Source organism: Monodelphis domestica, chromosome 3, assembly GCF_027887165.1.
Source record: "Monodelphis domestica isolate mMonDom1 chromosome 3, mMonDom1.pri, whole genome shotgun sequence".
NCBI classification, from domain to species: Eukaryota; Metazoa; Chordata; class Mammalia; order Didelphimorphia; family Didelphidae; genus Monodelphis; species Monodelphis domestica.
Window position 1 is genome coordinate 130,047,086 of NC_077229.1, and position 21,475 is coordinate 130,068,560.

Sequence of the window (21,475 nt, forward strand, 5' to 3'; positions counted from 1 at the left end):
TATGTCAGATATTGGACTTGAAATCTGGTTGCCTTGGGGGCAGCTCCTCTGGATTCCATTCTGCTTATTTGTGATAGTGTTAGAAATTCCAGCTATGACAATAGATCAAAAAATAAATTAATTGCATAAATATTGGTGAGGAGGAGCTATAAAATTAGCAGTATTTGCAGATATCATTAAGGTTTATTAAGAAAATTCAGGCAAATTATCAATGATTCTAGCAAAAATAATTAGTAGTTCAAGGGAGACATCAAGATACAAATTAAATGCACATTAGCCCTCTTTATGATAACGGAATCTAGGAAAATTGGTTGTAAAAGGAATTCTCTTCAAGATAACTTCAGAATTTGTTTGGAGTTTGTCATAGCTCATATAAGATTTATGTACAGCCAATTCTTAACATTCCCGTGTTTAATTTTTGAGACTCTAAGCAAGGGCAAAGTTGTATTACTAATCCTGCTTTCACCACTGACAACAAGACACATCTGAGGCTATGCACAGTAGAGAAAACAATGAATGGTATGATCTATGGAGTTTGTGGAGCACCTGGAACTTACTAGGAGCTTCACTGCTCGTTTATTCTACTGTTATACAAATCTCCCCATGCATTCTTTGTATATTCTCATTATTAGCCTTCAAATTTTAAGCATTATTTTATAATCATGCCCCCAGTAGGTAATGCAATTCTTTTGGGCTCTAAGCCCAATTGTGTAAGGTCAGTGAAGCAACAGAGTGATAAAAATAAAGGTATTAGATAAATTTATTATGAGAATATCCAAAGTCAAACAGTTTTGTTTGGTGTTAATAAAATGACAATTTGTTATAACCACCAAAAATAGGAGATCACAAAACAGTAGATTTTATGTTATGAAAAGTTAATTTTGTTGGAAATTAATATTCATTTATTTGCTTTTAATTGAGATTTTAGCACAAAAGGTGACAGAATTCTAGGTAATTACAAGTGAGAAAAATATGTGCATATTACCAATTTTATTTTATATACTGCATTTTCTAGGCTCTTTCAGGGTTGTTGTGTTAGTAAAAGTACATTTAATCAGAGCTAATGTTTTGCTTAAAAGAATTGTATGCAGAAAAGTATATTTTCATTAATCTCTAGTGAAAAATTAACTTTTTTGTGGTTATAGGAACATTATCTCCAGTTTCTCATAGGTTCAATGTACCAACATTAGTGTTTTGACTTTCATGCCATTTTCTAGTAATATTATCACTACAAAGTTTGACTATATAGGGAAATATAAAATATTTTCTGTAGAAATAGAGGCAAATTATTTGAGAGATAATCTTTGCTTGTGGTTGGACCATGCTAATAAAATTAAGATGACAATAATATCCACTTGAAATGTTTGGTTAGGCACCAATTACCTAATGTATACTTTATTTTTTAATTTTAATTTTATTTCATCAACTAATGCATACTTTATAGCATTTCTTGAAATTTTAAGAAATTTACTTGGTAGAAGAAAATATTTAATTTTGAGAAAATTGATAAGGAAACAGCATGAGTGAAAAGGATATGGTATTAATCGAAGTCAGTCTATCTCATTAAGAAGTAGTCATCTAAACAAATATCTTGCAGGGGTATGCATTTTGAAAAAATTGATGACAAAACTGGAAATTATTGATGGAGAGAGAAAGGAGCAGAATCAGGAGAATATTATACACAGAGGCCAATACACTGTGGCACAATCAAATGTGATGGACTTCTCTACTAGCAGTAATGCAATGACCCAGGACAATCCAGAAGAATTTGGGAGAAAGAATGCTATCCACATCCAGAGAAAGAACTGTGGAGCAGAAATGCATTAGAAAAATATATGATCAACCATGTAGAGCAATAGGGATGTAATTAGGGTTCTGATGTTAAAGAATCACTCTACTGCAAATATAAATAACATGGAAATAAGTTTTGAACAATGACACATATATAACCCAGTTGAACTTCTTATGGGCTTTGGGAAGGGGGGAGGAGAGAGTGGAAGGGAGGGAATCATGAATCATGTAACCATGAAAAAATATTCTAAATAAATATTTTAAAAATCAAAGCATAAAAACAAATTGGAAATTATATACATTATGCATGACCAACATCTTACACCATACACCACAAAACAAGTCTAGTCGAAACATTAAGTTAAAGGAAAAATAGAAGTCAAATTTAGACTATATAAAAACTTTTTAGATATAATGACGAGGTACTATAGATTGGGAAATATTTACATTTAATATCATAGAAGTGGTTATGATATCCAATATAAGAAAAATACACATTGGACACCATAGGTCCACCATGTTGCAAATATTTAAAAAATGATGCCAATATATCTGTGTGTATTTGAAAATAAATCCAAGTTCTTACTTTTATATAGGAGGAAAATGAAGTCCAGGGAAGTTAAGCATCTCTAGTTAGGGTCAAATCCCAAACTAAAACTTTGTTCTTCATTTCAAATGTAATACTTTTTCTTCTATATACAAAGAAGAATTGAAAATAATAAAAGACTACACTGAAGCATGTAAAAATAATACATGAAATGCAAATTTAAACAGGTCTTATTTTTTATTTTATACTCTATATATTTCTAAATAAAACAAAGTAAGGGAACAGTCAATGTTGGATGGGTTTATGAGAAAATAAATATACTTCTGATAGAGCTGTGAATTTGACTAACCATTATGATATCAATTTGGAATTAAGCAACAAATATTTCTAATTTGTTACTTTTTTACCTTGGGATATTATTAATAGAGAGAGAACCAAAGTGTGTTCAAGATGGAAATAAAAGTACAATGTCTATGAAAATATTAAGAGCAGGATTCTTCCTGATAATCAAGTGTTGGAAGAAAAAGTTGTGCCCATCATTTGGGATGTGGCTGAAAAAACAAAACAAAAACAAGAAACAAAACCATTCAACATGAATGTCACAAATACTCTTATAAAGTAAGAACAGCAAATATGAGGAATTCAGAGGAACTTGGGAAAATTTGAATATATTTGTATGAACTGACTTTAATGAGATAAATGAGCAGAAGAAAAAAGGGAAATATGAATAATTAATACAATGCCACAAGTGAAAGTATCATTATCAAATTATTGATTTAGGACCTATTAAGGATAACAAAAAATTTTCCAGTGAGCAGATAATGAAAAATAGCTCTGTAGTCATGCTGGAGGTGGAATGGGGGTTGGAGCTATTGGGCTAGAGTGCTAAATATATTGTTATATTCAGTTACTGTGTCAGATGTTTCCAAGTACTTTCATTTTGTTGTTAAAAGCCAGGTCTCAAATAGAAGAAATATGTATTTGTGCTTCTCCCTCCCCTCAAAAAATATTTTCATGTAAAGACAAAAGGCATCAGTAAAATATTTACATTTAATCATATTTAAAGATTTTTATTAGATTACCTATTTATTAGTTATCTATTTTCTCTTATTTTACCTAGCACATATCGAATATATGCCATATAGATCTATATATAGATATAAATATAGCCCCCATATAGCTAATAGAACCTGGTTAATTCCATTTTTAGCTAAATGCCTTCTTTAATCTCGACTCATTTGTATTATTAGCATGGTATGTTTTTAAGGCCTTTCTGCATGCCTCTTTACATTATTTCTGAGTTGTGACCTAGAATCTAACAGAATATTTACCTTGACATAGAGATCAAAATTTCAAAAATGTTGACTTAACTCCAACTTAATTTCCCTGGATTTCATTCTGCTCTTCTGTAAAGGAAGGACTTAGATTTACCTTCAAATTCTATTTTACTTCTAATTTACTTTGATGGTTATGAAGAACAAATATTGACTCTTTCACAAATGGGAATACTGAGAGACAAAAGTATGATATGGCTGTTCAGGGACATATAATAAATACATAGAAATGGAACTAGAACTTTAGTTGGTTCAGTCTGGAATCATATCATTTCATTGCTACCCAGCACTGCTTTGTATACCAATTCAATCAACAAAAAATTTATTAAGCACCTACAATGATCCAGGAAGTATACAATGCATTGAGAATACAAAAAGAAGGCTCAAGGACCTTATCATTATTATTATCATCAAAAATTATATTAGCATTTCCCCTGTATTATCACTATTACAATCTTTTTTCACCGTGACCAAAATAACAATGAGCCTTTATTCGCTATCATATGTTAACATATTTTAATGACTATTGTAAACATATTGCTTAGGAAAGGAGGGGGGAAAAATTTTACAAAAGTGTTTCTTTTTGTGTTTCATCTGAAATTTATTACTGTTTAATAGTGTCTTTTATATGCAAATACTGGCCTCACATTTTTTCTATTGGCCTAAAGGTTGATAAAAGTGGCCCCCAAATAGAAACTAACCCTTTGTTTTATTTCATTATGTGATAGTTAAGGTACAGAAGTACAAGATTCTTCGAATCCTCTCTGGTAGGCCATGGAATAATCAGCTTATTTTCATGATTTAGAATGGCCACATAACTCATGGGTGGTGAAGCAGAGACACAGAGAGCTAATTATATCAGGTTATTTTCCTACTGAATGAAAATAAATGGGCTATTCTATTCTCTTCGTGCTGAGTATAATATTTATACCCCAATTTTGCATTTTTTATACTTTGATGGAGAAGCTGCATAACTTTCCAATTAGCAGCCATGAATAGTATCTTAGCTATTGCATTAATTGTCTTTTGGAATCTTTCCATTCTCATCATGTGTTTTTTCTACCATTAGGAGACATTGTTTTAGACTTTTGGCTTCAAGTTGTTAATCAGTATGATGGGGAACTGAGACACCACTGTAGATTGTCTCTTCAGAAGATGGAGAAACTGAGGCTTTGTTAGAAATAATTGGAGAATAAAAACTGACTCCTAATTATTGTAGAACTCATGCTGAATAATGCATTCTTTTTACTACTTTAAGATAACAAGCATTTATATAGTGCTTTAATGTTTTCAAAGAACTATATATATATATATATATATATATATAAACTTCTGTGTGAGGTAGATACTGTTGTTATCTCCAATTTACAGACAGGCAAACTGAGGCTAGGAGAGATTAATTAACTGATGCAGGTACACAGAACTAATAAGTAAATGAGGTGAAATTTGAAATATAGTCTTCCTGATTTTAACACCAACATTAGCTACTGTCTCCCTTAGCAGCCTAGATTACTGAATTGTGATTGTGAAGGTATAGATAAAAACAAAAGCCATTGTTCTATGTGGCACTCTTCAAAAGTGTTTTTTTTGCTGCCTTTATGTAAGATGAATTCCATTATTTCTAAGAAGTTAGGCTATTCCCTACTATGTATCAACAACTAGAAGTATAAAAGCTCATCATGGGAAATATTTTGTAGGATTTAGAAATCTCAGAATTATAAGAGACTTCAGAGGGAAAGTATTATAATGCTAAAGAAACAAATTTCACTCTGGATTTTGGATGAAGGCTATCACATATTTGATCTGGTTATATGTAATTGCAGAGAAAAGCAATTTCTGAGACATCTCGACACAGTTTCTGGTCTTGGTCTGTGAAGATGGGATTAATTCTCCCCTTGCCCACTTTTAGATTTAATCACTAGAAGCATGCACACTTGACTTATCCTTAAGTATGGGGAGATTTGTGACCCATGAGTGCTATAGCGAGTGACAAATCAAAAAAGACTGATTATCCCCAAAGCAAAGCTAAAGCTGGAATTGGTCCACGTGAAGTGGAAGGCAGGGATAGGAAGTGATGAAGTGAATGGTCTTTGAAAGTGGGAAAAACTTCCTGTGACCAGCTTTTTCTTCCTTTGAACTTGACCTTTAAGGAGATCCAGCTCAGGACCTCAGACTGCTCTTCAATCTTCCTTTACAAGTACCATGTGAGTGAGTTAAAAAGGCTGAATCCTTTCCTGGATCCTGAATGGACTAATGTCCAGGGAGGCCCCCTCCCTCATCTTGGAGGAGGAGTCCTCATGGCTGGAGCTCTTGTTTAATTTACCCCTAGGCCCTCTGACTGGGGCTTCTGGAGCCTTGCTGGAGTAGTCAGGAGGACTACTAGTCTAGCAAATAGTCTAGCTTGATAATCTAGATTTCTTACTATGCCCTCTTTCTCATTTCTCTACTTTCACTCTTTCCCTCCATTTTATAAATAAAGTGCTATAAAGTCATTCTGACTTGAGTAATAAACCACATTTCTTTTAAATTTAGTCCAAACTTTAATTTGTAACCCTTACAGGTCATACAGAGCAGTTAGGTAGCACAGTGGATCAAGTGCCAAGCCTGGAATCAGGAAAATTCTTCTTAATGAGATCCTATCCAGTAGCAAACACTAGTGGTGTAACCCTTCACTTAACTTTGTTTGCCTCACTTATTTTCATCTGTAAAATGAGCTAGAGAAGGAAATAGTAAACCCCTCCAGTATCTTTGCCTAGAAAGCCTCAACTATGGTCATGGAGAATCAGACATGATTGAAAAACAGCAAATTGATCATGTGGCTTCTGCTTAGAGCAAATTCCAACTAATTGTTCTCCTAAAGATGAAGAAATAGTCAAGAAGATAGGGAAGCATTTCTACTTTTCCAGGATAAATTTGCTGCATTTAACACAAAGGGAACAATGATGGTATAAATATACCACAGGAAAGATTTAAGCCATGATTCTGGCCTCCAAGAAGACTACAGGATACTTTCCTAATTCTATCACTATTTTTTTACCTTAAAGATTGGCTTTCCTTATCTCACCCAGGATCACTCACACTCTCAGATCCATTCTGGAAACACAAATAATGCCCACAGCCTGCAGCTTTGTTGTTCTGATTTGAATGCAGGATTCAGAAACCTGAAGTAGTCAGAACAGAATAAAATGATCAGGGATTTCAGACAGCCTAAGCACTATAGAATTATAACAATATTTGGGATTGTTGGGAAAGTAGATGTAGACAGTCTGAAGTCTTTTGAGTTCTTATGTTGAATATCATGTAGATCCATATTTAGTAGCTCCATTTTCTGTTACCAGTATTGATGACCCCAAGGTTTCCTTAGGCTTAGAATCCAAGATTCTTCCTTTAGCTTTCCTTTCTTTCACATCATTTGTGGTGAGCTACTCCTTAAGGTTGTGAGGATGGAGCTAGATTGTCTCATGAGTTTTCTGAGCAAAAGCCCTAACTTCCACGGGGCCAAGTCAGAATGATATGATATTAGAGTTTATACCTGGAAGGATGCTTCCTCATTTAACAAAGGAGGAAACAAACAAAAGAGCAGAAACCAGTAGAGTACCCTGGAGCAAACCACATCATGTAAATTGTTCTTGGATATTCAAAATTGCATAGAACTTCTGGGCCTGGCATGATGGTCATTCACTATTGAGATTCTTGATTTCTTACCAAGCTTTCAAATACTACTGACCAAGGTCATAGATGTCTCTACTTATTCTATCAGAAAGGATGTCAGAAACGTCCAGACAAATTTAGAAAATAAGCCTGGAAAAAATGAATAAATTAACAAACAGAAGAGAAGAAAACATAAATGATGAAGAAATATTATGGAATCATATACACATTGCAAATCCAAAAGAAGATAATAACTCCATATTGTCCTTAACTCCATATTATCTGCAAGCAAATTCTCAAAGGAAATGACATAAGTTGCTGGTTTCTTCCAAGACAGTAGACAACATGCTATTATTTTTGAATAAATGAAGTATTTATTAAGTACTTACAATGTGTGAAGCATTACGCTAAGTTCTGGGGACTCAAATAGAACATAAAGACATTCTTTGATCTCAAGGTCACACTGTAATCGAGGAGACAACACATAGGGGAAGTTTTAGCTGCAGGTCAGATCTCCTGGTCCTTAGGTTACAGCAGCAAAGAGCTCTTAACAACTATTCTTTTAATGTTTTTTCCCACTGATAACATCATATCAGTTTCTGTTGATGAGCCATTTGACTGTGCTAATGACTTTGATGGCAAGGACTTTCTTTTTTGGGTCTTTAGTAGCTTTGGCTATAACATCTCTATCCTTTTCCTTACCAAATTACATATCATCTCTGCCTCTTTCCATATTCCTAAGCAATTTTTTGTTTAGTTATGTTTTATATCCCAATTTGGGGTTTTCTTTTCAAAGATACTGCCATTTCCTTCACCTGGTCATTTTATAGATGAGGAAACCAAGACAAAACAGTGTAAAGTGACTTTCCCAAGGTCACATGGATAAGTGTCTGAAGTTAGATTTGAACTTAGGTCTTCATGATTCCAGACCCAGTACTATATCCACTCTATTACTTAGTTTCCCCTAGGATGTAGTTGTTCTATCTCATGATTCATCCAATTTAATACATTTCTCCTGAATATAATGAATAAGGAGGGCTCCACTCATTTGCCAAGATCATTCTCTAATATTATGGTGATTGTAGTTTCATAACTATATTAGGGTTTCTTGGGAAAATAGATGAAGACAATCTGAAGCCGTAGATTTCATGTAGATTCCCTTTTAGCAGTTTTAGTTTCTGTTACCACCTTTGATAACTTCAGAAATTGCTTAGTCTTTGGAAAGAAGATGCTTCCCGCACCTTTTGTTTATTTCACATCAATTTTGGTGAGAGACTTCCCAAGGTTTTGAGGCTGGTTCTATATTATTTTCTGTGAATTATGTAAGCAAAAGCCTTCACCCCATTGAACCAATCCAGAATGACATGATACTGGAATTTAAAGCTTGAAGAATTCTCCCTCATTTTACACATGAAGAAACAAACAAATGATCAAGAACAGAGAAGCATTGAGATAAGGAACTGGGAAAACAACTGAAAATACTTTACTATGGTATTAATGACAACCACATTTTAATGATTCAATGATGTCCTTGATGCCCATGTCACTGGCAACTCAACCTGGCCAGGCCCTTGCAGACCTGCATTCTTCTTTCTGAAATAATTATCCTACTTTATTACTAAACAAAGTCAAATAGTTTGGCAAATAATAATAATAAATAATAATAATAAATAATAAAAAAGCATAGGTTTTGAGGCCAGGTTCCCTGACTCTAGATCCCATCCTTTTTCCAGTATGAGATACATTTTATTGATTTGTGTGTGAAGTTGAAAAGAAGTCTAAATTAGAATAAGAAAATCATATAGAAACTCCTTCTCCCGATTCTAGTTCAAATGTAAGCTCTTTGATGGTAGGGACTGTGTTTCTTTCTACTTGTATCCTCAGAGTATAGAATGGTACTTAACATTAAACACTTCATGCTAGTTGAATGACTGACATTTCTTTAATTTAAAGTTGTGGAGTTCCCTAAAGTATTGAGAGTATAGGTGCTTTGCTCGCTGCCATAAAGATAATTTTCATCATTAGCTGGACTCTCATCTGACTCATCTTGACTCCAAGGCCAGCACTTTATCCATCACTCCACATTGCTTCTCACAAAATACATACCCACATGCCCTTTAACCCACTGTAAAGCCCAAATCACTATTTTAGCTGTTTTCTTCCCTTGTTACACTTTCTGTGCTTTCTGAAATAATATGCAGCATGAATACTTATATTCTTGGACCTGGGCAGGCTCTAGGAAGCCTGTCATTGCTCAGCAAATGATAGTAGCAAACACAACATTCACAGAATCTTAATGATTTCTGACCCAGCCAAAATAAGATCAGAGAATCATTGTCAATCTTAAAACTTCTTTTGTGAAAAAGACATTGACCAATTCTGCAACCCCAGGATTCCCATGGAATTCAGAAATGTTATTGTGGGTGCTGACAGCACAGTGTTGGAAATCTGCCCATTACAAAATATGCCTGAGCCAGTTTCCCTTTGTGAATGTTATTAGCTTCCATCCATCAGATTATGGGAAATCTCATTTTTTTGTTTGCTATCTGAATTAAACCTCCTACACACATACTGAGCCCTGCTATGTTAGTCTTTGGAGGATACATAAGCAATAAAAGATATTGTCTTCACCCTTGTCATCCTTACTCTCTACTGAGGGTAATAAAATACAAATGGATAGACTACTATAAACCAACTTGAACTATTAGGCAGAGCACTGGATTTGCAGTTATAAGACTCCAGTTCAAAATATGCCTCTGTTACTTACTACCTGTGTGACCTGAGACATATCATTTATTCTCTGAGTCTCATTTCTCCCCTCTGTAAAATAAAGGAATTGCCCTATATTCCTTCTGATACCGAGTCCTGTGACCATAAGGAACATTCTCAATTGTAGATCATCAAGTTTTGGAGGGTGCAGTAAGAAAGGAGCTAAAATAGTAGGTCATAGTGAATTGAAATACTGTAGGCTCATGAAAGAGACAAAGCTGAACATTAATATTAAATTGGGATAGACAGACAGAGGAAGGGAGAGATGACCAGCCAGAGAGAATTGATTCCACTCATGGGTAACTTGAATAAAGACCTAGGATAAGAAACAAAGAATGTTAAGGGTTATAGATCATCAAGTCCTACCCCACGTTTTAATAAAAAAAAAAAAACTGAGGCCCAGTGCCAAAGGGAAAAAAAAAACCAACAACCTGATGATGGCAAAATAAGCAAAGACCCAATTGTTCTGGTTTAGGGTTAAAGAAGATGACATATATTGGTTGAAATGGAAGATTACTTTGCAATTTAAATTTTATTAAAGCTCAAATTCTATAAAAATGGAACTGAAAAGTGAATATAGTTGGTTTCTTATACAGTTTTATAGTTTGGTTATATTTATAATGATTCCTGTACATGTCACACTTCCTACCACATTTAAATCTTCACTTTTCTTAAATTTTTGGGAAAATAATCTTCATCATCTCCATCTATTTACATCTTATCCTTTGTCAGGTCCCAGTTCAAATATAATCTACTCTCTGAAGTATTCCCCTATCCCTCCAAGTGAATATAACTTTTCTTCATTAGATCTCATAACATTTTTGATGAATGAAAAAAAAAGCCAAACATTTATTATGTGCCAAGCAATGTGCTAAACACTTGGGGTGGGGGAGAGAGAGAGAGAGAGAGAGAGAGAGAGAGAGAGAGAGAGAGAGAGAAAGAGAGAGAGAGAGAGAGAGAGAGAGAGAGAGAGAGAGAGAGAGAGAGATGCATATGCATCTATTTCTCTTTATATTCAGATTAAACAATCTCTATTATTAAAGAGATCGCCATCTCTGATACATGGCATAAAATACAATTTAGCTGTAGGAAGGGTAGAATGGCTTGGTCATATCTGCAGAGTTGTAGTGCCAAAAAAAAAGCCCAGAGGTATTTTGTTTGTATATCAGATGACAGTGTAGGAGCAATGAAGTAGGATAGGTAGTATAATGTTTGGTAGTTCATCTTATATCATCCTAAACAGCTTATTACCATACCCTCTGTCTATATATACTTCTAAATACTATGATAATGATAACAATCTTTAAGAGTTACAAATATCTTTTCTTATAGGAATATAAATAATTGAAGCCCTTAATTTTTTTATTATTTACTTTTTTATGCTTCTCTTGAATTCCATTTTTGGAAATCAACTTTTATTTTTGTCTGTTCTTTTCTTCAGGGATGCTTGGCAATCTTCTATTTTATTAAATGACCATACTTTCCATTAAAAAATAGTTTTGATGGGAAGGTGATTCTTGGTTGTAAACCTGGTTCCCTTACCTCCCAGAATATGATATCAAACAAAGCATTTTGGTATTCAATGTGGAAGCTGCCAGATCTTGTGTTATCCTGACTGGGACATCATGATATTTTAATAGTTTCTTTCTGGTTCCTTGCAGTTTTTCTCCTTGGCTTGGGAACTCTTGAACTTGGCTATAACATCCTGGGATTTGTCATTTGGGGATTTATTGCAAGATGTGATCTGTGGATTCCTTCAATTTCTATTTTACTCTGATTCCAGAATATCAAGTCAGCTAAATGATCACCCTAGTACAAACATTAACAACATGGAAATAGGTTTTGATCAAAGACACATGTAAAAACCCATTTGAACTGGGCATTGGCTACAAGAAGGAATGGTGGGAGGAAAGGGAAATAATATGATTCTTGTAACCAAGGGAAAATTTTCTAAATTGATTAATTAAATATTTTTTAAAATTAATATCAAGTCAGTTTTCTTTGATAATTTCTTGTGATATGTGTGGGCTTCCCCCCCCCCTTTGGTCATGACTTTCAAATAGTCCTGTAATTCTTCTATTGTCTCTCCTCTGATCTATTTTCCAGTTCAATTGGTTTTATCAATGAGAAATTTCATATTTTCTTCTTTTTTTCATTCTTTTGATTTTTTTTTATTGTTTCTTGATGTCTCATGAAGTCAGTAGCTTCTTTTTATCCAATACTAATTTTTAAAGACTGTTTTCCTTCCAGGACCTTTTGATATTCCTTTTCCATTTGGTCCATTTTACTTTTCATGGAACTCTTTTATTCATAGATTCTTGTGCCTTTTTTTCAAGTTGACCAGTTTTGCTTTTTAAGCTGTTATTTTTTTATATTACTTTTATTTTTTTCCCCATGTTCTTCCATATACATTGACTATTGAATTCATTTTTGAGTTCTTCCAGAGCTTGAGACCCATTTCCATTTTCCTATGAAGTTTTGCATGGGATTGCTTGAATTTCACTGTCTCTTATTGACTTTGTGCTTCACTCTTTGTCACCATAGAAATTTTCTAGCATTAGGTGTTTCTTTTACTGTCTACTCATTCTCCCAACTTTTTTTTTGCATATACACTGAGAATTCTGAAAGCTGATGATTCTGTCTACCCTGCTGATGACTTGCAGGACTCTGTACCATAAGCTATTTCACCCTAGGGCTAGGTCTTCACCATAGCACAGGTTTGAATAGATGAAGCACTATGGATTTCCAGGCTTCATTGTGGGGTGGTGCCAGAGCCTGGGACCTCAAGTGGTGGGTTTGGGGTTTGGGCTCTGTTGTTGGTATAGGCAGGGTCTATGGATCCTGAAGTTGGCCTATGCTCAGGCTCAGAACCTGGCACAGTGGTATGGTTGGCCAGCTCTCCTTTGTATGCAGTTTTACTTCTGGTTTCTCTTTATTCAATGAAAATTGATTATCTCTGCCTACCTTTCAATTTGTATTCAGCAAGAGTGCCCCATTATTCTGTCTTGATGTTGATTTTTAACTCTTGTTTTTCAGTGCTTTTTAGAGATTATTTTGGAAGGACTGACAGAGAGGTTTCAGCTTTCATTGCTACTAAGCCGCCATCTTTGTTCTACCCCTTAGTTCTCCATTTCATTAGAAGGAATGTAATTGTTGAATCTCATCTCATCTAACCCTTATGGGCAGTCAAATATCCCAGAGAAAGAGTTTATCAAGGGGTCAGGAGAGGAGGAAAGGATACCTCTAATGTTTCTACTAGTTCTATTATTTTCCTTTGTAGTCCTTGATAGTTTTTCTGAGGGCCAGAGTGGGGAGAGCATCTATAGGGAAAGATAAGGGGAATTGGGTACCCCCTACCACTTGCTTTTCTTGTATACTTTTCAATATTCAAACAGAATTATATTTAACCTTTTCAGCAGAGTAAATACTTAATGAATGCTTATTGTCTAACTATACATTTGTGGGATTTTGGATTCATATGACCTCTGAGTTCTGATTTAGCCACTTATGCGTATGAAATTTGGCAAGTCATTTCCCCTTATTTGTAATAAAAAGGAGTTGGATTAGCGATGTTAAATTCAGGTTCATGTGAACCACAACTTCAACCACTCCTCCAAATCCCTAAGTGCTTCTCAAACCAGATAAATGGGAATATATAAGTGGGAAATGTATGAGTGGGAAATGTTTAACAAAATAGATTAAAATACAATATTGTATAGAGAATGAAAATTTGTGGTTTTCTAGGTCAATATGCAGCCATAGGGATTGATTTTTATTTGAGTTTGATACTATTGGATCAGAGAACTCATAAGATACTGTTCCAAATCCATGATCCTTTTATGAACTGAGTTGTGAACTCCATCATTATAGTTTCTTTATATATCTTTCCAAGGATCTGGCACAGTCCATTGTACATATCAGGAGCTTAATAAAAATTCTTGTGAAACTCTCTTTCATTAGAAAAGACCAACAGTTTACATTAAAATACCTCTAAGCAGAAATTTGGCAAATCAAAAGTCTATGCTCTATGGATACAGAAACACAGTTCTCACAATGAGGCTCCAGAAGGGAGAAGCGACAGAACCCCTCCCCCCTTTAGTCTTCCCTGTTATTGACCTTTCTGAATAGGGTTAAATAAGTGCATATTGGACTCCAGAATTGGAAAAGGAAAAAAATCTACCCCTCCCATTCTTTCCCCTCTAGATTGCCTTCTCCATTACATACACTCTTCAGGAGAGGGCCTTTATGGTAAAGGGAGCCCCCATCAGTTTGTTCCTGGAGATATTCCCCTTGGACTGGCTTTGGCTGAACTTTGCAAACTCTACCAAAGGGGGAACCCTTTCCCACTCTTCCCTTCAAGAGCAGCCCCTTTGATGTCCCAGCTGGCTTGACTAACCTCATTTCCTCCATCCACAATGTGTGTCTGATGCAATGTTGGCCACTGCTCCCTCCATTCACTGTGGCCAAGTGCAATGTTTAATGTGTGTGTTTGGCTTGGCCTAAATCAAGCCAAATCATCTGTACTTTGTTTCACTTGCAAACCATACTCTTTTTTTCCCTTTGCTTCTCTCAAATAGTTCATTCCAGATGTTTTCTATTTATCCCTTTGTGGTCTGCTCCACCCAGTTCCTAAATCAGTAAATCATCTTCATACTGCTTCCAAAATCTAAGGAAAGAAAGTTCTCGATTAGAAAGAGATACTGAATATGTGTGTGTATGTGTATATATGTATACATATAAATATATACACACACATGCACACACACATATATATGTATATATATATGTATATATATATATATATATATAATTTTATAATTTCCCCCAAAATTTTACACTTCAGGAGGGGCATTTTTCTATGAGACTGGTATTGCCTGTTAGGGGCACAATTGGAATGTGAGACTAATTAAGCAATGTTAATTTTATGGCAGTATTTTTAGCTGCAACATTAAGAATAAAAGAGATTTCCTAATGTACTTATCCCTTGAATATTAAAATCCCACAGATAACTGAAGGCCTAAATGAGACTGTACTTTATTCATACATCCTTCTTTGATTATTCTATCTGATTGCTGTCTGTACTTTCTATCAACTTCTATAGATGTTTTGGTTCCTTAATTATGAACTGTTTTGTATTGTTACTTAACTATAGCATTCTTTTTAAGATATTTATTCCAATGGCACAATAAGAACAATCATAATATACCACTCCTTCCATAAATCTGGAGGCCCATCTCCCATCAATACATACAGCAGCTTTGGGGAAGAGTGGATACAAACTTAAAAATAAAATACCAGAAAGGCAGATATTTATGGAAATCTGGGCTAACTCATGATTATGGAACTATAGGGTGCTGATATTTTTTCTCTCTCCAGAAATATAGGGCCCCACTATCTTTTCTCTCCCTTGAAAGGTCCTCATGAAATTCACTAATAGGAATGATATATGAGTTAGATGATGGCTTAGGTGCTAGATTGGGCTGTTCTGTTTTTGCACTGAGTTGGTTCAACTGCTTGGATGGACCCAGTTAGTTGCCATTATCATAATAACCAAGGGTAAAGTATTATTTTAGATAAGTACACTGAAAAATAACTAGGGAGAAATTATTTAGCAAAGTATATTATAAATCAATTTCAGGAAAGACATGGATGAGAGGTGTACTTGGTGGCTTGGCATTGATGCTTTGGGATTTGTATCAATGAAGAGAAATGCCAAATTGCAGAGGTCAATCAATCAAAATTTATTAAGCCCCTAGTATGTCCCAGGCATTGTGTTAAGAGCAGGAGATGACAGATTCAAATGCACATTTGAGTATAAGAAATTCCTAATCCAGTTTTCTGAGTTTCTGCTATTGGTTTCATGCAAATAGACACTTGGAAAACAAGGTACTGAGATAATCTGTGTACTAGGGGTAAATTATTTGTCTGCCTCTTTCCTGCCTTTGTAAATTAGATCCTCGAAGGACATACCATCTGTCTTTGCAACTTAAAGTCTACAAAATTGTCAGAGTCTGAAAGGGAAACACCCATACATACTTATTTCAAATGTAATACATGTGTGAAGATAACTTCTAAGATCTTAGACAATGTCTCAATAACAGCAATTATATTCATTACCATTTAATTTCCTTCTAATCACCTTGTGAAATATATTGTCCATATGTTGTTATTATTATTACCATTTTACATAAGAGGAAACTGAGGATCAAAGATATTAAATAATTTGTCCAGGTGAAGGAAACAGGGTTTAAACCCTAGGAGTTATCTGAGTTATCTTTGGTTCACTTATGAATTAAAGTCTGTTATGCTAAATTGATGCTTTTTGGAAGTTTATTCTTCTACCTTCCCACCTCTAGACTCATTGAGTAGGTGCCAAGTCAAGTTACAGTGTGGGGGGTGGGATTAATATTAGTCACACCACAATTTCCTTTTTCATGTGTCCAAAAACTAGTGAAATGTCCTCATAGAATCTGTGAGGTGGGAGTATGGATGTGTGTGTCCATGTGTGAGGAGTTAGAGGAAACATTCTAGGACATCCCACACAGCATGAGGGATAAACTTCATTGCTTGGATTAGTTTCTTAATGATGATTCAGACTGAACCAAAAATAAAACTTGGTTGTATCCAGTCTCATTTCCTCCAGCAATAAATGACCATGCTCTCTTTACAAAAGGTCTAAATATCTGCCTTCATATACTAAAATAAGCATATAAGAAGTGCTTAATGAGTTATTTAATCAAATCTAGAATAAATCAAAGAATCCTAAGAAAGTATTGATTCAAAGGACCTTAGTGCTTCTTGAGTAAAGTGTACATATTAAGGAATTTGGGGGAAATAAGTCTGGAGAAAGTGGGTCTAAGAAATGCTTGTGGCACTAGAAAACAATTTGCCAAGGGAGATATAGTCAGCTCCATCCCAGGGGTGAGACTTGAACCTAAGGCCTCCTTACTCAATGACTCATTCTTTTCCCACAAAAATGAGCAAATATATACAAAATCCCTTACAAAATGTATATTGCTAAATAAATATTATGTATGGTTATCATTTTAATGTGAGTTAATAGTATCTCCCTAGATATAATGTAAGTTCCTAGAGAACAAAGATCCATTCAATTCTCTCTGTATTCCTAACATATTGCTGAATACTCTGAGAGTATTTCTTGATTGATTTGGGTGAGGTAGATTTTGCTTTTCTTCATTTCTTGATTGAAACAATCTCTAACTCTGCTGTGTTACATTTGGAAATATCCTTCCAAGCATGCCTCATATTTCACAACTGCATTTCGAAAAGAGTTTTCTACACCTTATGCAAAATGAGAGACAATTGTGGGAATTCCAGGCACCATGAAAAGTTGCTAAAAGAGATTATATGATTTGATAGCTCTCCAGGCTTTCAGTTGCCAACTTCCCCCTTCCTGTGGTGGCCCTATAAAAGAGTTTCACAGTCATCTTGGATTTTTTTAAAGTTTTGAGTACAGAAAAGGGAATTTGACTTTTATAAGGCATATAGAGTTGTTTAATGCATCATTTCCAAATGGTGTGATTTCTTAATTTTAAGAAGAATCATATACTTGTGATAATGTATCCTTTCCTGTTCCATGAATCTTGGAGTTAAAAGGGACCTTAGAAATAACCTTGGCCAAATTTCCCTTCAATTTATTACTCCCTTCTTCATCATTCCTAACAAATGGTCCTTTGCTTGAATATTTCCAATTAAAGGTAACTCACTACTTAATTAAGCAGTGTGGCTGTAAAATGGATCTAATTAGAAAACTTATTTTCTCAAGTTCAAATATAACCCTGCAGCTTCTACTTATTCATACTACTTCTTAAGATTGGGAAAATTGCAACCTCAACCACATACTAAAAACATCTCTGGCCCTGTAGCCTCCTCCTTCAATTGTTCAATTTCTCCCTGACCCTCTACTTGAGGAAGTACTCATGCTTGTTCTCACTTCTTTTTTTTTTAATTTTTTAAACCATTACCTTCCATCTTGGAATCAATAATGTGTATTGGTTCCAAGGCAGAAGAGCAGTAAGTGCTACTAGGCAAAGGAGGTTAAATGACTTGCCCAAGGTCACACATTTAGGAAGTATCTGAGGCCAGATTTTAACCTAAGACCTCTCTTCTCTTGGTCTGGTTCTCAATTCACTGAGCCACCCAGTTGCCCCCTCTCACTTCTAAGCTGTATCAGCTATTGCCCTTCTGGACTTTTCCACCTTATTCTTATGTGGATAACCACCCACTTCTCCTTCACTTCCCTTTCGTGTATAGTCTATTCCTCCTTAGACTTGAGAATAGTGATTATCTTTATGCTGGTAACTATGTTCCCATTGCTTAGTGCAGAGTTTGACACATAGGAAGGGCTAGAAAAAATATTTTATCCAATCTAATCTAATATTAGTCATGGAGCCTTAAGCAGTTGTTGATTGAAGGGACCTGACATGAGAAAATTGAGATGCAGAAAGTGATATGACTTGTCTACAGTCACAAAGCAAATTTCTGAGAGTGCTAGGCAAAGAATTCAGATTTTTCAAAAATTTCAATATTCTTTCCACTGGCCCATATGACAGTCCTCTAGATACTTGTGACATCCTGTGCCTTTCTATTCTTTATAGCAAATAGCTGCAGTTCCTTCATTTGATGCTCCCCTGAAATGCTCTTCTTTCACTTGGTAACCCTCTAATGCATTCTGAATTGTCAATATATATCTTCTAACCTGTGGCATCTAAAACTCTAGATATAGGGTCTAATCAGGCTCTATCTTACTCTCCTCATTTTTCTATACTACTTAGCTTTCTTTCCATGACAGCAACAAACTATGAAATCATTATTAAAAAAAAAAGAAAAAAAGTGCTCCCTGAAGCCCTCAGTTTTGCCCCACCCCACTCAGCCAAGAAAAATGAAGCATCCAAGATTCTAAGAGCTTTAAAAGAGAAACGGACTAATCAGTTATCTCTCCTATATGCATCAAGTCGTCGTTGCTGGATTTTTCCATTGCTATTATTTATTATCCTTTGTGGTAGGTATAGATTGCAAAGCATAGTATTACTGGTATCAGATTTCTGCCATCAGCCAGGATGGCCTAAGCATTTTAGCCAAGAGTAGCATAGGAAGCTTCTTGCATAGTGTTGTTTCAGTGTTTGTATCATTATTCTGGATTAGAAGCTAGGAAAGAAGGAACAAACATTCAGTCACAATCATGGACACACATGCACATGCACGCATGTGCACACACATACACACACTACAAAGGTTCACAAAATCATTTTTAATGTCAGTTTTCTCTTAGAAATATAGTCTTCTTCTATTCTCCTTAAACCTTTGAGTTGAAGAAAAAAGCTTAACAGCTCTCTTTCCATTATTTTATGGTTGAGGAAACTGAAGAGTCAGAGAATCAAGGTAAAAAATGAGATCCAATTTAAGGGCCTGGTACACAGCAGGCACATAATAAGTGCCTATTTCCTTACCTTTACCTCTAGTTAGAAATTTTCCCATATCTGCATAAAAACTGACTTCCCCAGGATCTCTAGATATCACCATAGGTTGTAGTGATAATAGAGGTTCTCTATCATTTGAGGACTTAAAAGGAACTGTGACAAGATTGAAAGGGAGGATCTGGATAAATGCAACTAAGCTTAAATTTCTCTTTCATTTCATGAAATGAGTGAGGTTAATCATTTGATATTACTCTGTCTAGATCTAAAAGTTGTGACGTGGTAGGAGGTCAAAGCTAGATTTGGCTTGTGTTAGAAGCAATATTTAGTTGCATCCCTGCCAGGTAGGCTGGACTATTTTTGTTTTCCTAATATCCTGCTTATACTTTTCTATTATTATCTAAGATCTTACTCCAAGATGGCTAGGCTGTTTTTTTTCTCCTTAAAATGGAACTGAAACCATCTTTGAGACTTAATCAGTTCAAGGGTTTAAGAATTGAACTACTGATGTAGCTTCCTTGTTGCCTAAGTATAAAAGCCTGAGCATATCTGTAGTTCCTCCCTTAAATTTAATGAGCGCACCAACATAGCCATTAAAGAAGTAATGCTGCATCTTTTCTAATTACTCATTCCATACTTTTAAATGGTTAATTGTTCATTTGGTTCAGATTCCAAGCTTAAAATGCTGAACCATCTTGAGTCAGGAACAGCCTAAAATATCACTCCTTTTCATGATTCATGCTTTTCTTCCTGCTTCCCATTTGGACTCTACCATTCTTTACAGATACATGGCCTGTCTGCATGGTTTTTGACCTTGACTATTTAGCATTGTATTCCTGACCTCCTTCTGTGCAAGAAAATCTTATCTCCCTCCCTGCCCTTTTCTTCCCCAAATAGAAAACAAGTTTGGTTTTACTATTTATTTAATTTTATTGCTAGGCCAGTTAAGGAGTATGGTCAGAATAATTCTATTGTACCATTCTTGAGGAACTCAAAACAACAACAACAAAAGATAATTGTATCTTTATAATTGTGCTTAGATGAGGGTTTGAGCTAATAAATAAATTTAAAAAATAAAAACTAGTTATGCTCCTCATTTTTCTTCTGAATAAGATTTCAACAAGAATGATGCATATATACTACAAAGGGATTCTTCATGAAAATAAGAAAATTGAAATAGAATTCTTTTGTAGTGTGTGTATCCCACATCCCACCTTTTTTTTACAACAGTCCACACCATTTATCCACGTGGCTAATTGAGTGGACTAACAGAGTTAAAATTAACATATATATATATATATATATATATATATATACTTGCCAATTTAAAAAAATAACTATTAAAACAATAAAACATAACGTAGACTTAAAGTCTCTTCATAAATGTAGTGTTTCCCAGCTATGTGTTAAAGCCATACAAATTATCATGATTGATGTGATCACAGGGATAACTGTCAAGTAGAACATAAAAAAGAGCTATCTACTCACCTGAAGATGTAATCTCTATGACATTATTGGGAAGAATTCCTTACCCTATCCAAATAGAACAATCCTCTGGTAAAAGCAGAGTCCTCCAAATGTTTGTGCTCACAAATGGCATTGTACTCATTGACTGAAGATTTAGTACCCTGTAAGGACAATTCCATATATAGTACTTTAAAAGAAAGCCAAATAATTTGATCAAATGGAGATATCTAGCAGAGGATTTGAGTTCACATGACATCTTTGACTTTTACTATCTATGTGACTTCACTTCCATGAGTTTTCTCATCTACATAATGAAGATTAGATGACATGTGGAGGTGCCTTCCACCTCTTGTTCTTAGAATTCTGTGGCCCTATATTTTCAATTTGAAGCACAGCTCTGATTTTTTGGCAAAGATATCTGAATAATTGTTTATGTCTAAGGCAAGCTTCCCTTATCTCCTCCAAAAAAGAATAAATAC

At 34.8% G+C, this 21,475-nt stretch overlaps 1 long non-coding RNA gene across 2 annotated transcripts; it reads right to left on the reverse strand.

Moving 5' to 3' along the window:
• Positions 1-6,715: 6,715 nt before the first annotated feature.
• On the reverse strand, positions 6,716-21,153 carry LOC103102182 (uncharacterized). Of its 2 annotated transcripts, none has more exons than XR_465439.3 (3): positions 21,062-21,153; positions 14,489-14,758; positions 6,716-6,833 (listed from the first exon to the last, which is right to left on the reverse strand). It is a non-coding gene; the product is annotated as an uncharacterized LOC103102182 (long non-coding RNA). The 2 variants fall into 2 exon arrangements; XR_465438.3 differs by having other exon boundaries at positions 21,018-21,153.
• Positions 21,154-21,475: the final 322 nt, after the last annotated feature.